General features: G+C 47.6%; 1 protein-coding gene across 1 annotated transcript in view; it reads left to right on the top strand.

Annotated features, from left to right (window-relative positions):
• Positions 1-17,168, top strand: part of PPP1R7 (protein phosphatase 1 regulatory subunit 7) — a 150,500-nt gene that overhangs the window by 124,527 nt on the left and 8,805 nt on the right. The window lies entirely within an intron of this gene.

Raw genomic sequence — 17,168 nt, 5'->3', positions numbered from 1 at the left:
ACTCCGGAATGTCAAAACTGCTTCCGGACAGCACCACTGCACCCGAGCCTCCCAGCCCGGGTTGAAGTGGGCCAACTGTGCCAATCTGGTCCTTTTGCTCTGCAGAGGCAAAGTCCAGCGTGAGCTTCCCCACAGCGACCTCCACTCAGACACCTGTGGCCTCTTTGTACAGGCCCCCCTCAAAAGCGACCACCGGTGACGGCAACCTCGACAGTCCTCTGCACCTGGATGCCCCGGACCAAGGAGAAGACCACTGTTGTCTCTGGTTTACCCAGGCATGTTAGACATGAACAGACTTGTTGGTTCACCAGGGGTGGTCCCCTAGCCCATGCCTGCAGTCTGTTTCTGCAGGCCCCTCTTCACCGCGACCGGTGATGGACACCCGATGGTCCAAGAGCCCTCTGCACCTGGAAGCCCTGGCCGAGGAGAAGAGGACCACTGGTGTCCCTACATCCCCAAGTATCACCAGACCTGAGCTTATTTGGCTCACCCAAATTGGACCCCTATTCCTAACCTAGAGCCTCTTTTCAACCAGACCGATCCCCATTGACTAACATTGGGCACCTGACACGTACACGCCTCTGCACCCGGCTGCCCAAGTGCCGCCTGGTGTGACCTGTTGGTGTGGTCCAGACCCTTGCCCAGTACTTACCTTAAGTCCAGGAGATTGGTCATGTAGGTCGGTGTACTGTACCAGACTACAGTATTTGTTTTTCTCTCCATATGATAACATTGCAGCTTTCAACAATCCACTTTTCAGAACTTTAAAGATTTCTATTACAAAACATACCTGACCGAGTGTGTTGATTCTGGTGCCTAAACATATACAAAGATACTTGTTATTTCTGTAAATTGATGTGGATCTTTCTTGAGTCATGTCTCATTTGTTGGCACTGTATATTTGCAGATGTCTTACACTCCTCTCTGATAAGCCTAAAGCTGCTTGACCACACTACTTCCTAAAAAGAGCATCTTGGGATTGTGAGAGCAAACCCCTGTCTACTGGTAAGAGAACTCCTGGGCTCTTTGTACAACATATCTAATTTTGATTCATCATATAAAGAGCCAGCTTCCAACATTATCCCAGGGGACACAAACTGCTCAAGTGCTCTGATCGCAGAAGGGGCCTGACTGTACCATGACTGTACCATGGTGGGGCCCACCTATGGAGTCATTGCCCCAGCCTTCCAGCTAGCGATGAGCATGTGGTTGAGTTCTTTGTTTCGAAGTGTTTCATTATACCCTGAATATGCATCACGAGGGATGGAGGTTTACTAAACAGGGGCAACTTATTAAAGTTATTTGCCAACCCACCAAGTTTAAGCAATATTACTACCAAGGACATTGACTATACTGCCTTGAGGGATAGACCAAGTAATAAAAGCAATACAAGAACAGAAATTCGATTTTTTTGACATTAATAAGGCTTGTCTGCTATATGCAGCAAAGGAAAGATTGGCTCTTTGGGGTACAAGGATTGTCAAACAGGCCCAAGTTAGATATCCCTGAATCTTTGTTGCCAAGCAATCTCAGCCATATAAGAACGATAATGCCTCAAATCCTGCCCACAACAAGACCTCACTCTTGCGGGGCACTTCTTATAAACAGTTTATTTTCTCTGTCGGAATTGACCTACTTTAGCAAAAAAAAATTGGATCTGGCAGCAGAGTTTGTTGCTTGACAAATAGCATGAAGCCTGTGGATCCCAATCTTGCAAATGTGACTCATCACCTGCCCTAATAAAGTTCCTGGTAAAGTATCCACCCCATTAACAATTGGTTTGTGGACTATAAGGAGCTATAACAATGTAACATATTCTCAAGAACACCCAGATTATTTACATAGCTTTAATGAAACCTGCTTGCAAGAGACATTGCAATTATGTTCAAATGCCTGGTTGGATTACTTTGAGGATTACTGTCCTGCACTAAGCTCTACCAAGGGTGGGGCGGTCGACCATCTGCAGGCATCTCAATATATGTACACAGTCAAGTGGGCTTTACCATTTCCACATTGGTTGAATTAAATGGATCAGTCATTATTATTTAACTTGAATCCACAGCTGCACAGGTGAATCTTTCAAACTCATTGGCTCTAGCAAATATGTATATACATCCTGGCTTGAAGGAATACGATGCAATATCTCATTGACATATTAACCTGATCAAAGGCTGGAACATATAAAATCTGCATGGATATTAGCCGACGATTTTAACACAAATTTGGTAAAGATAACAAATGATCAAGAGTTGCTGAAGATAAATTGTGGAACATTCCTACTCTAAACACTTCCTCTTTACTAAGAAGCTCAAAACTTGCCACCAAGCTATCCTCCATATGATGGGTTTGCGTTCCTGAATGGTAGGTTTAGCACTGACCACGAGGCTGCTTACACTCACATGTCACATGAAAGACTTGTGGGTTACTATCCAAGACTTGCATTGGATCTCCGATTGTAAAATCAACCACAACTTAATACGCAATCATGCAGTATTATCATGCTCTCCATTTGGTGACAGCTCCTTTAAATAAGGAAATTTGGCTGAGAGACCAAGTGGAGCTGGAGCCAATTAGGCAGACAACGTGGGATGTTAAACTAGAACCTTTAACTTTAGGAAATTATATGTCGCTTGACTCAACTATGCCGCCTATCCTAATGGAAACTTTGTCAGACTTTACCTGTGGTTTACTAAAGTCTTTAGTAAAACATCAGCCGCCACAAGGTTCCTTCCACAACTCGGTTGTAAAGAAATGGCTCCCTGTTGCAGTTACCCCCCCACTTTTTGCCTGATACTGATGCTGACTTGGCTGAGAAGTGTGCTGGGACCCTGCTAACCAGGCCCCAGCACCAGTGTTCCTTCACCTAAAATGTACCATTGTATCCACAATTGGCACACCCTGGCATTCAGATAAGTCCCTTGTAACTGGTACTTCTAGTACCAAGGGCCCTGATGCCAAGGAAGGTCTCTAAGGGCTGCAGCATGTCTTATGCCACCCTAGAGGCCCCTCACTCAGCACAGACACACTGCTTACAAGCCTGTGTGTGCTAGTGAGAACAAAATGAGTAAGTCGACATGGCACTCCCCTCAGGGTGCCATGCCAGCCTCTCACTGCCTATGCAGTATAGGTAAGACACCCCTCTAGCAGGCCTTACAGCCCTAAGGCAGGGTGCACTATACCATAGGTGAGGGTACCAGTGCATGAGCACTGTGCCCCTACAGTGTCTAAACAAAACCTTAGACATTGTAAGTGCAGGGTAGCCATAAGAGTATATGGTCTGGGAGTTTGTCAAACACGAACTCCACAGCACCATAATGGCTACACTGAAAACTGGGAAGTTTGGTATCAAACTTCTCAGCACAATAAATGCACACTGATGCCAGTGTACATTTTATTGTAAAATACACCCCAGAGGGCACCTTAGAGGTGCCCCCTGAAACTTAACCGACTATCTGTGTAGGCTGACTAGTTTTAGCAGCCTGCCACAAACCGAGACATGTTGCTGGCCCCATGGGGAGAGTGCCTTTGTCACTCTGAGGCCAGTAACAAAGCCTGCACTGGGTGGAGATGCTAACACCTCCCCCAGGCAGGAATTGTCACACCTGGCGGTGAGCCTCAAAGGCTCACCTCCTTTGTGCCAACCCAGCAGGACACTCCAGCTAGTGGAGTTGCCCGCCCCCTCCGGCCAGGCCCCACTTTTGGCGGCAAGGCCGGAGAAAATAATGAGAAAAACAAGGAGGAGTCACTGGCCAGTCAGGACAGCCCCTAAGGTGTCCTGAGCTGAAGTGACTCTAACTTTTAGAAATCCTCCATCTTGCAGATGGAGGATTCCCCCAATAGGGTTAGGATTGTGACCCCCTCCCCTTGGGAGGAGGCACAAAGAGGGTGTACCCACCCTCAGGGCTAGTAGCCATTGGCTACTAACCCCCCAGACCTAAACACGCCCTTAAATTTAGTATTTAAGGGCTACCCTGAACCCTAGAAAATTAGATTCCTGCAACTACAAGAAGAAGGACTGCCTAGCTGAAAACCCCTGCAGAGGAAGACCAGAAGACGACAACTGCCTTGGCTCCAGAAACTCACCGGCCTGTCTCCTGCCTTCCAAAGATCCTGCTCCAGCGACGCCTTCCAAAGGGACCAGCGACCTCGACATCCTCTGAGGACTGCCCCGGCTTCGAAAAGACAAGAAACTCCCGAGGACAGCGGACCTGCTCCAAGAAAAGCTGCAACTTTGTTTCCAGCAGCTTTAAAGAACCCTGCAAGCTCCCCGCAAGAAGCGTGAGACTTGCAACACTGCACCCGGCGACCCCGACTCGGCTGGTGGAGACCCGACACCTCAGGAGGGACCCCAGGACTACTCTAATACTGTGAGTACCAAAACCTGTCCCCCCTGAGCCCCCACAGCGCCGCCTGCAGAGGGAATCCCGAGGCTTCCCCTGACCGCGACTCTTTGAACCTAAAGTCCCGACGCCTGGGAGAGACCCTGCACCCGCAGCCCCCAGGACCTGAAGGACCGGACTTTCACTGGAGAAGTGACCCCCAGGAGTCCCTCTCCCTTGCCTAAGTGGAGGTTTCCCCGAGGAATCCCCCCCTTGCCTGCCTGCAGCGCTGAAGAGATCCCGAGATCTCTCATAGACTAACATTGCGAACCCGACGCTTGTTTCTACACTGCACCCGGCCGCCCCCGCGCTGCTGAGGGTGAAATTTCTGTGTGGACTTGTGTCCCCCCCGGTGCCCTACAAAACCCCCCTGGTCTGCCCTCCGAAGACGCGGGTACTTACCTGCAAGCAGACCGGAACCGGGGCACCCCCTTCTCTCCATTCTAGCCTATGTGTTTTGGGCACCACTTTGAACTCTGCACCTGACCGGCCCTGAGCTGCTGGTGTGGTGACTTTGGGGTTGCTCTGAACCCCCAACGGTGGGCTACCTTGGACCAAGAACTAAGCCCTGTAAGTGTCTTACTTACCTGGTTAACCTAACAAATACTTACCTCCCCTAGGAACTGTGAAAATTGCACTAAGTGTCCACTTTTAAAACAGCTATTTGTGAATAACTTGAAAAGTATACATGCAATTTTGATGATTTGAAGTTCCTAAAGTACTTACCTGCAATACCTTTCGAATGAGATATTACATGTAGAATTTGAACCTGTGGTTCTTAAAATAAACTAAGAAAAGATATTTTTCTATATAAAAACCTATTGGCTGGATTTGTCTCTGAGTGTGTGTACCTCATTTATTGTCTATGTGTATGTACAACAAATGCTTAACACTACTCCTTGGATAAGCCTACTGCTCGACCACACTACCACAAAATAGAGCATTAGTATTATCTATTTTTACCACTATTTTACCTCTAAGGGGAACCCTTGGACTCTGTGCCTGCTATTCCTTACTTTGAAATAGCACATACAGAGCCAACTTCCTACATCGGTCCTCAGCCTAATAGCCACGATCTCACATTGCTTGAAAGACAGCTCAGTAGATGTGTCAAATCAGGGTTTATAAAGCACAACTACTCACCCGTAAGGGTCTCAGGGTGCTAATGGTGTTTGTCCTCTGAGATTCAGTCGAAGAGCCAAGTTTTAAGGTCCTTCCTGAATTGGAATAGCGATGGTGACTACCTGAGGTGCAGGGTGTTCTGGCTCTTTGCTGTGAAGTAGGTGAAGGACACATACTCCCCCTTCCTGCCCCACCCGCTCCCCCCAAGCCAAGGTCTTCCATATGTGGGGTACAGTGGTTATTTCTTTTTGAGGGGAGAAGATTTGTGGGGGAGTAGAAGGTGATGCAATGGTTGAGGTAGGCGGGTTCTAGGTCGTGGAGGCTCTTGTAAGTGTGGACGAGGATCTTGAAGTTGATTCTCTTCTCAAAAGGGAGCCAGTGGAGGTCTCTTAGTGGTTGGAGATATGTTTGCGGTGGGGACTGTCCAGGATGAGTCAGGCAGAGGCGTTTTGGATGTTCTTTATTTTCTTGAGGTTCTTCTGGGTGGTACCGGCGTAGAGGGTGTTGCCATAGTTGAGTCTGCTGGCAACCAGAGCATGGTTTACAGTTTGGCGGAAGTCCTTTGGGATCCATTTGTAGATCTTTCGGAGAAGTCTGAGTATGCGAAAGCAGGAGGATGTGACTGAGTTTGCTTGACTGGTCATGGTGAGCGCTGAGTCCAAGATGACTCTGAGGTTGCGTGTGTGGTTTGTTGGGGGTGGAAGGGAGTTGGGGGGTGCCAACGGTCGATGGCCACCAGCAGTCGTCCCAGGATGAGGATCTCGGTCTTGTCCGAGTTGAGCTTGAGGTAGCTGTCCTTCTTCCTGGCGGCAACAGCTTCCATCCCGTTGTGGAAATTCTTCTTGGCAGTAGTGTGGTTTTCGGTCAGTGAGATGATCAGCTGGGTTTCGTCTGCGTGCACAAGGATTCAATGAATAGAAAAGAGATTATCAGTGAACAAAAGTAATAGGCGATAACTCTGAAAAGGCAGCGTGATTTGGACATCCGGTCAGCAATAAGAGCAAGAGAATCTAAAACTTCTGATGGATACAACTACCTGTGGATTCCTCACCTAATGAATACTCCCATGGCGCCAGCATTCGACGGAAATCTTCTTCCCAGCTTCTGCACTTCGACGAGGACGTCACATTAGCCCACATGACGCCGTCTGATGTCATACAGGCAATAAGAGGTCCTCGCCGACGTCAGTTCCCTTTTTTCCGTGCATTCGAAACGGTTATCTTCGAGGGAGCTACTGTTACTTTAGTGGTTACAGTATATATTTTCTGCTGTGTGAATTTTCTCTGCGGTTATTATGTCTCAGAGAAAGTCGGGTTTCAAGCCCTGTCGGGAGTGTGGGGGCAAGATGTCCGTTACTGATCCTCACTCCGACTGTTTATGTTGCTTAAGCTCCGATCACGACGTCGCAACATGTGATTCATGTCAACACATGAATCCAAAAGCCCTAAAAGAACGAGAGGCTAAACTCTTCATGGCGAAGTCGAAGAGGAAGGAAAAAAGGCATCATAAGAAGTCCTCCTCGCCGAGGTCTCATCGGCGTCATCGAGACTCCCGGCGCCGTAGGGATTCACAGCGTCATTCCAGCAAGGAGTCTCGTTCGAGGTCGCCTTCGGCTCGGCGTCGAAAGACTTGGGAGGTCAGTCCCACAGTCATGCCACATCCGTCGACGCCGTTGCCTTCTCCGGCGTCACCGACTTCGCCTGGACAGGCTTCAGTGATTGAGGTGACACAGCCTCTCAGGTGTTTTCTCCGGCGTCGCAGACGTCGAGGCTGGCGTCGGGGTCGCCTTCGATCCAGGCACCCCAGTATCCAGCTTTTCCTGCCCCTGGAGCCGATAATATCGCATTTTTGAATGCGATGTATACCATCTTTCAGCAGATGGCTCCAGGAGGTGCTCCAGTTGGTCCGTCGGGGCCGTTGGCTTTTTCCTTGGGTACTCCGGCACCTTTACGGCCGGCACCCTTTATGCCCTTTCTCCCTTTATGCCCTTTCTCCCTTTAGGGAATGTGGGCTCGGCGCCGATGTCGGCGTTGGTGGCCGCTCCGGTGGCTCCAGAGGTTTTGGCCCCGGAGGTTTCCATCCCGTCGACTTCGGGATTTCGACCTGTGACTCCGGCGGGACCACCAGAAGCTCCAAGACGTGACTCTCTTCGTCCGGCTCCTACTTCGACGCCGGACATGGCGTCGGATGGATCCGGAGATCGGCACCGATCCTCGACTTCGGCGGAGGCCATGTCGACTCCGCGTATCGAAGAAAGGCTGCACTCTAGAAGGCGTGCTCTCCGTCTTTTGGAAGAGCAGGAATACCAACGAGTCTTGGAGGAAGGAGAGATTGAGGACTCTGGTGATGGACTTCATGGTCTGGATACAGCCAGTGGGCTGGATACTTCCCCTGAGTGGGACCTATCATCTCCAGGGGAGTATACAGAGGAGGCTGCTACCTTTCACGCTGTGGTAAGAAAGGCAGCTAACTTTCTGGAACTGCCTTTGCCGGTGGCAGAAGCGAAACAGAATTTGCTGACTGAGGTGCTACATCCGGCTTCTACTGCAGCGGAGCCTCTTTTGCCATTCAATGAGGCTTTGCTTGATCCGGTGTTAGAGGTGTGGAAGAAGCCAGTGTCTTCCTCGGCTGTTCATAGGGCTGTGGCCAGGAGATATCGGGCTGCGCCATCTGACCCTGGCTTTCTGTCTAGACATCCTACGCCGGAGAGCTTGGTGGTGCAAGCCTCCTGTTCTTCTAGATCAGCGCCTGGATCTTTCCCGACGGTACCAGGGGACAGGGACTCCAAAAAGTTGGACGCACAATCCAAAAAGATTTTTTCGTCCTGCAGTATGGCGTTGAAGGCCACCAACGCGACTTGCATTTTGGGGAGATACATCCATGCTCTTATGGACGACATATCATCTTCGTATACGGAGCTTCCCCAAGGACTTTTGAACATTGTTTCGGATGCCCAGGCTGCCGCCACCCAGATTATCCAGTCTGGGTTGGATACGACCGACTCGGTGGCTAGGGCGATGGGCACGGCTGTGGTGGCGAGGAGACAGTCGTGGCTCCGCAACTCAGGGTTCTCTGTGGACGTGCAGTCGACCCTGTTGGACCTCCTGTTTGATGGGGACAAACTGTTTGGAGCCAAAGCGGATTCAGCCTTGGAAAGGTTTAAAGAGAGCAGAGCCACAGCCAAGTCACTGGGACTGCAAGCCCCTTCTTCTGCCTCCTCTAGGTTTTTTAGGAGGTTTCGTGGTTTTGGACGGGGTTCTTCCTCCTCTTCCTTTCGGGGGAGATACCAGCAACCTGCCTCTTCTCTCGCCTTTAGATCGATTAGAGGGAGAGGTAGGATCCGCACCAGGGGAGCCTCTCAGCAGCACTCTGCCTCTTCCTCGTCCTCTGGAGGGATGCAGCAGGGGAAGCAGCCTTTGGTTTCCACCAGTCCCCACTTACTCACTCCTCTCCTGTAGGGGGAAGGTTACAACACTTTCTTCACAAGTGGCAGACTATTACATCGGACACTTGGGTTATCAGCATTGTGGGGAAAGGCTACACCCTTCCCTTTCGGGAGTTTCCGCCCCCCATCCCGCCCGCCCATCGTATTGTTCAAAAGAACATCTCCTGTTGCTAGAACAGGAAGTTCAAGTCCTCCTATTAAAGGGCGCGGTGGAGTTGGTCCCAGAGCAGGAAAGGGGTCAAGGTTGTTACTCGAGATACTTTCTGATTCCCAAGAAGGATGGTTGGTTGAGACCAATTCTGGACCTGAGGATCTTGAATTGGTTCCTCAAGCAGGAAAAGTTCAAGATGCTGACCCTAGCTCAGGTGCTTTTGGCGTTGAACAATGGAGATTGGATGGTGTCTGTCGACTTGCAGGATGCTTATTTTCATATCCCGATACTCAAGACGCACAGGAAGTATCTCCGGTTTGTGGTAGGGTCGCAGCACTATCAGTTTGCGGTCCTCCCATTTGGTCTTACTTCAGCACCTCGAGTCTTCACGAAGGTGATGTCGGTGGTTGCGGCAGAGCTCAGGAGAAAGGGGATAACAGTATTCCCTTACCTGGACGACTGGTTGATCAAAGCCAAGTCCCTGGAGCTTGTGTTGCATCATCTGCAGTCAACAACCCAGTTGTTGTTCGACCTGGGCTTTTCGGTGAACGTGCCCAAATCTCACCTAGAGCCCTCTTAGCGCCTCCTGTTCATAGGGGCAGTACTGGATACAACATTGGATCGAGCCTTTCCTCCGCCTCAGCGGATTCAAGATATTCAGGAGTTGGTTCCAATGTTTCGAAATGGAGCGGTCGTTCCAGTCCTCAAGGTCCTTCGTCTGCTCGGTTTGTTTGCCTCCTGCATACTGTTGGTCACGCATGCTCGCTGGCACATGAAGGCTCTTCAGTGGTGCCTCCGAAGGCAGTGCTCTCAACACAGAGGAGATCTCGAAGGTTCTGTCAAGATCTCCAGAGATGCTGCTGCGGACTTGAAGTGGTGGATTGCGGACAACAATCTTTCCCAAGGAAGGCCGTTCACGCAGTCACCACCAGTGACCACGGTCATAATGGATGCTTCCACTCTAGGGTGGGGAGCTCATCTGGGGGATCTGGAGATCAAAGGGCTTTGGTCTCCAGAGGAACAGATTTTTCATATCAATCTGTTGGAGTTGCGGGCTGTACGTCTGGCTCTCAAGGCCTTCCTCCCATCCCTTCGCGGTCCGTCGGTTCAGGTCCTGACGGACAATACTACTGCGATGTGGTATATAAACAAACCAGGAGGAGTGGGGTTGTACCTTCTCTGCAGAGAAGCTCTTCGACTATGGTCCTGGGCAAAGGACCATCAGATTTGCTTGGTAGCAAATCATCTGGCCGGAGTCTTGAATGTACGTGCGGACATTCTCAGTCGCCATTTCTCGGCCGACCACGAGTGGCGTCTCCATCCAGATCAAGTCCGTCTAATCTTCCAGATGTGGGGGGTTCCTCGGATAGATCTGTTTGCCACCCGGGAGAACACGCACTGTCTGTTATACTGCAGTCTCCAGTATCCGGTGCAGGGGGCTTTGGGGGACGCGTTTCAGAGAACCTGGTGCGACCAGTTGCTTTACGCGTTTCCCCCCCTTACCCTTGATTCCTCGAGTATTGAGGAAAATTCGCCAAGACCGGGCCCAAGTAATCTTAATAGCTCCGGATTGGCCAAGGAGGGTGTGGTATTCCGACCTTCTCCAACTCTCACTGTGCACTCCGCTCAGTCTCCCTCTCAGGGCAGACCTCCTCTCGCAGTCGCAGGGGCAGGTTTTACACCCCCACCTCCAGAGCCTGCGCGTTCATGTTGTGCAGTGGCTACTATTAAAGGTTACTTGTCTGCCTTGTCAGCCTTCATTTGTCTGCCAGACCAACCATCACTGTTTAAGTCTCCTATTGTTCTTAGATTCTTGAAGGGTCTTCTAAATAAATATCCTCCAAAACCATTCGTTATGCCACAATGGGATTTGTCCTTGTTCCTGACTTTCCTTATGGGGTCCCCTTTTGAGCCTATGCATTCCTGCTCCTTAAGGTATTTAGTTATTAAAACAGTTTTCCTGGTGGCCATAACATCTGCAAGGAGAGTGAGTGAGTTGCAGGCTTTATCAGTAAAACCCCCTTCTACAATTTTTTATGCGGATAAGGTGGTGTTGAGGACCAAGGCTGCTTTCCTTCCGAAGGTTGTTTCACCCTTCCATTTGACCCAGACAATCACTTTGTCCACGTTCTATCCTCCGCCTCATCCTTCAAAGGAGGAAGAAAGACTACATCGCTTGGACCCAAAGAGGGCGTTAAGCTTCTACATTGACAGAATGAAGGATATCAGGCTGGAGGATCAGCTGTTTATCGGATACGTGGGCAAGAGGAGAGGAAAGGCAGTCCACAAGAGAACACTCTCCAGGCGGGTTGTTCTTTGCATTAAAATCTGTTACTCTTTAGCAAAGAAGGATCCTCCTGATGGTATTGGAGCTCATTCCACCAGGGCTAAGTCGGCCACTTCGGCTTTGGCTAGGGGTGTTCCTGTGGTCGACATCTGCAAGGCCGCAACTTGGTCGTCCCTTCACACTTTTGTGAAGCACTACTGCTTGGACTCTGAGGTCAGAAGGGACGGCCATTTTGCACGGTCAGTGCTGCAGGATTTCTTGGTTTGACCATACAGGTACCCACCACCGAGTGCGGTACTGCTTTGGGACTCTATTCATTAGGTGAGGAATCCACAGGTAGTTGTATCCATCAGAAGAACGAGTTACTTACCTTCGGTAACGACTTTTCTGGTGGATACATTAGCTACCTGTGGATTCCTCACGGTCCCACCCGCCTCCCCGTTGCCTGTCTGGTCTAACCAAGTAATCCTTGAGTGTGCTCCTCTTGGTCTTTGGGGCTGTAATAGATTTTGTATATATGGATACTTGTTCATGTGTATATATATATATATATATATGTATATATATATATTTCCTTGCGTATATGGCAATTTGATATATATAAATGTTTTGTTTTAGAAAGAAACAAGAGTCCTATTAAATCTATGGCCTTTTCATGGAAATGTTGTGTACTTTACAATGTTATCAGATGTTGCCTTGATCTCTCATTGCATAGGGTTATTGTTCTCATGCACGTAAAAAATGTTGGTACTGACGTCGGCGAGGACCTCTTATTTGCCTGTATGACGTCAGACGGTGTCGCGTGGGCTAATGTGACGTCCTCGTCGACGTGCAGAAGCTGGGAAGAAGATTTCCGTTGAATGCTGGCGCCATGGGAGTATTCATTAGGTGAGGAATCCACAGGTAGCTAATGTATCCACCAGAAAAGTCGTTACCGAAGGTAAGTAACTCGTTCTTCTGGCTCATTGTTCATAAGGTGTCCGGGAAACAAAAACAAGAGGTGCTGTTTAAAATCTCCATGGCAGACTGGACGACCTCCATATTGTGATCAATCTTCTGCCTATGAGGTCTCTCTGCCATTGCACTCTGATGGCATGCCCAGGCCTGTAGGTGGTCCTTTGAATCAAATCACAAACAAGATGGTCCTAAATGCTTGGGTGATGCTCTGCATGTGCTCCTGGTCCCAATGGCCTTCCGGCACTCATTTTTAAGGTAGCAGTTGACAAAAGGGCTATCTATTTGAGCCCCCACTCCCCTCTCCAAGATGCGCTTACTAAGCGACTTGAGGCCGGAGAGCTGGCGAGGTTCCCTCATAGTCCCGTTTTACCCAGAATGGGTTTCAGAAGGGTTAGGGCACTGAGATCAATCTACTGTGTATGTCTGTCTTGATCATTTGACAAAAAGGGAGGCTGGACAGCTTTGTACTGCTTTTCATGATTTCTCTACGGTCTTTGACAAAGTAGATAGAAGCTTACTGTGGACCAGACTGACAGCATGGGGTTTTCATCACGTCTGCTGTTAGCTATCAGGAGTCTTTACACAAACGCATAGGTCAAAGTACGAATGTCCAGCAAATGGGCCTACCCAGCATTTAAACCAACCGAGGCCTTAATGCTGTATTCTGGCCCTTTTACTTTTTAATTGGTACCTGATGTACGTGAATGATCATCTTAGCAGAGCAAACTGATTCCCACTGGAGCTCCTAGGGAAGAGGGTGCATATGCTACAATACACCGATGACTCAGTACTTCTGGACCAAACTGCAATTGGCCTTTAAAGAGCTTTGACATTCCTGGCTTAGTACTGCAAAATCAACAAACGTAGTATCAACATAACGAAAACTAAGATCTTAATTTTAGGTTAAAAGAGCATCTAAAAGGAGCATAGTTTTTAAACACCCAGAAGGTAGAAATAGTGCCTAGCAGTAGTTAGGAATCTGGCTAAATTAATTTGGCCTTCCAACTCTTCATTTAGAGGCTTTAGCTACCTCAGCTAAAGCTCTTACCTTTGCCTTCCATTTCTTTCTGGCCTGGACCTAATGGCAATTCATAAAATCATTGAACGCAAATTGATGCCTTCACTTGTGTACAGAGCATTTGTTTTTCTTAAATCATATAACAAGCTGGCTTGATTGGGCTCAGCGTCAATGCTGTAGGTGCCTTTTTATGCTAGTGGCCTTTACAGTACAGGCTCAGATCCGTTGGGAGTTTAATCTGGCATGTCAAAAATATGTCTTAAACACCAGCTTTCTATCTTTGTGCTCCTAGCTTGTCAGGGCCGAGCAGGGATTGCTAAAAAGATTCTTGTGTGACATTGAACAAGATCTATCTCTACGTGTTCGACCAAAGATCTGCTTGCTTCTAGAGACCTTATGCAGTCTGCGTTGCCCCGAAAAGCCTCTCAAAGCTACTGATGAAGCAAGAAAGGCTTATATCAGTCCAAGAAGAGTTAAACATCATCCACCCAAAAAAGATTGCTGATCTGAAAGCTGTTTTGTGTCAGTCACTGACACTTCCAGTGTATTTATCACTTCCTATTGGTGTTAAAGTCAAGCTTCGTCTGTTGCACTTGATATTTTGTCTAATCCCACTCAAAGCATATAAATAATGTCATCTGACCACCACCCAGGATGCTTCATGTAGGGGCTGTTTTCAGACAGGAATCACTTCCACATATTTTATGCATGTGCCCCTATTTGTCTCAGCTTTTGGCTCTTTCCAATTTTCACACAATTGAACATCAGGGCCTGTAACACTACTGCTACAGAATGTCTAAAACGTGTCTTGTGCCAATTAACTGAAAGATTTATAAAGTTTTTGAAGATTGCCTCATCAGTGCTTAAAATTAGCACATTGAATGTAAAGCTCAAAGCCCAAAACCTATGTCTCTGAGCACGAGGACATTGGCCCTGTTTGCCAGGCCCTTCCTTTGACTGTATGAACGGGCCTAAAACGGATTGGTAACATAACTTCTTGTATCTTGTCTACGGTAAATGTAGGATGAGGGTCCGATTTTTTTTTTTTTTTTTGTTTTTTTTTTTTTTTTTACTTGAGGAAGCCACTGATTTGCACTCACACTTTTTTCTCACAGTACTTGTCTTGGTGACATTTTTGCTACTATTTTGTTAACTTTTAGGCAATATTTATTTTTCTGTGAAATAAGCTTTTTAAATTTTTTTTTTGCGATTTTTTCTCTATTGTATGGTGCTGTTTTTAGTACTTCTGTGCTTTCATGTTTTGTAATGTTTGCTATGACTTTAAGTATTTCCGCAAAGGAATAAACTTTGTGCTTTTGTACCAGTGATAATATCCTGCCATTGCTACCTGGGACTGAGGGTGCCTTTCCCAGTTATTATTGGGATGCTCAAGCTGTAGTTGCCGCAGAAGCAGTCCTTTAAATATGGAACTTTCTTTATGCCACTTAATGTATTTCTGTTTGTGGAAGCCTTGGGGTGCCAGTTCATTAAATAACAAAGAAGGGCCAGACCTTGAGGCCAAATTCCAAGTCTTACCATTGTGCACCTTCTCTCTGTGGTGCCCCGATGGGTCAGTTCTCTGATGCGGGCCGCTGCACTACTTTAGCTCAACCTTGCTGTCAGATCAGCGTAAGCGGCAGTGCTTAATTTGTAAATAAAGGTGCGGGTGCCCAAAGCCCTCCTCTTAAACACGCAGCTGCTGCAATTAAATGTGGGAACACGGAATACAGAGGCAGTGTAGTCCTAAAGCAATCTTGGGCCTCTTCAATCCATGTAAAGCCACTGCCTCCCCCATCAGCTCACTCTTGCAGCTGTCTACTTTCTCCCTTTGGGACGCTTTTTCGTTTTTTCCCTTCCTCCGTCTTTCCCATATTTGTCTTTTGCTCGCAGAAAATGCATGAGGCAGAAGAATAAGCCCCGGCCCTCAAAAATAAGTGCCAGTGCTCAGCACCGGAAACAACAAGCACAAATTAAGCACTGGTAAGTGAGACATATACCGCAAGATGACCGCCACACTGCGGATACACTTGCTGGATGTCAGTGACCTGTTCTCCTCTTGACTAGCGGTTCAACACCAACGTGGGCTCTGTCCACTGCTCCTAAGTGAGTCCATCCGGCACAGTCATCACTCGGCTGAAGCCCTCCGATGCAGTCTAAGGGAGGCCTCAAATACCAGCAGCCTAATGCTACAACTCTGTAGTCTTGATTCACCCTTGTACCTTTCTTCCAGCAGCATACACCTCCTGTCTCTTTGGCTCACTCTTGTAGATTCTATTTTGTTTGTGATTTCTCCCATTGCCACTGTTTCCCCATCTTTCTATTCATCTTTCTTTCTTGCTTTTTTTGCCCATGACCTACACACATTAAGCACTCACTGTTTTTACTTTCTAATGCTATGTAAGTTTCACACCCCTACCTCCACCTACTTTAACCCTACCTCAACGTTGCCATCTCAGGAAAATCAAGCACCTAAAGAATGTTTCTTCAGTATTGATTTGTTGTTCAATAGCGTTGGGATCCCTAAACATCATTGGTGAACACCAGCATGTACACAAGGTGCTCCTGAATTAACCTCAAGAATAGTTCTCACATTTATTGTGACTTAGCTCGTTACATTTTGTCTCACTTTGTAAATCATTGCATTTTGTGTCACACTTTGTAATTCAATGCGAGTACTACACAACCTTAAATGTCATAGGAATCCAAGCCTTTGTGGATTGTCAATCTAGTTTTGAGAAATTTAGTTCAGTGATTTGAATGTGGAGGATGTATGAGGTTCTCTTCCAGGGGATCCTCATCAATAGCCATAAACACTGAATATTCCCGCCCACGTGCGGGGACCCCGGAGCATATTCAAACACACATGTATATGTATGAAATATATATGAAAAATAACATTTTAGTAGATACTTTCAGTACAAATATAATGTACACATGTATAAACCGCAATGCAGTCTATGTTGAAAACATAAATAAAACCTTCAATTAGAGTCAAAACTTTCTGAAGCCAAAGTAGAAGTCAGAGAAAGTATAAGCAATCCATTTTAAAAGAGAAAAACTACATTGAATCTAAAGAAGCATTATTAGGCAATAGGCTGCATGCATGTTAATACAGCAGAACCCAAAAAAATGTCACCGTACCTTTAAGACCCTGAGCACTAGCAGTATCCCACCACTAGTAGGTCAGTTCTTTTTTTCCGGCTCCTTCTGTGGGGATCCTGAAGCATTGGGCTCTCATTTTTCTGTTTTTTTCAACAGAAAAATAATCTAAAAACTTTGTTTTTAGGCTTTACTCGACGTCTTCACTTATTTCCTGAGTGAAGTGATTATTTTTTTCACTCAAAATGCCTTCAATTTTTGTGAAATGCCGTTCTTGTGGGAAGAAGAAGGCCCAGTCAGATCCACACTCTGTGTGCATAGTGTGTTTGCCTCATAGTCACTGCCCTGACACCTACAGACATTGTAAAAATCTGTCTAAAAGGACTTTAAAAGACACAGAAAGGATTTGTCTTTGTGGGCTTCATGAAAGAGAAAAAATGTCATCATGTTCTCTTCCCAGGACTTCTAAAGACCCTTCTGATAAACGGCAAGCCAGATCGACGTCAGCCGGTAAGAAAATACCTGTCTGTTCCTCGTTGATGTCATCCCTTCAGTCGTAGCATCACCAGGCGTTGAGGTCTACGACGCCGTCGGCGGCGATTCAACCAACGTCGAAAGAAGTGATGTCGAAGGCTCATCTTCCTCATTGGGATAGATCTCCGTTGACGGCAACACGCCGATCGACGTCGAGTAGGCACAGGAGTGCTCAT

The sequence above is a fragment of the Pleurodeles waltl genome, chromosome 11 (assembly GCF_031143425.1).
Source record: "Pleurodeles waltl isolate 20211129_DDA chromosome 11, aPleWal1.hap1.20221129, whole genome shotgun sequence".
Lineage (NCBI taxonomy): Eukaryota > Metazoa > Chordata > Amphibia > Caudata > Salamandridae > Pleurodeles > Pleurodeles waltl.
The sequence above is the reverse complement of the archived record's forward strand: the minus strand, read 5'-3'. Positions and strand labels throughout refer to the sequence as shown.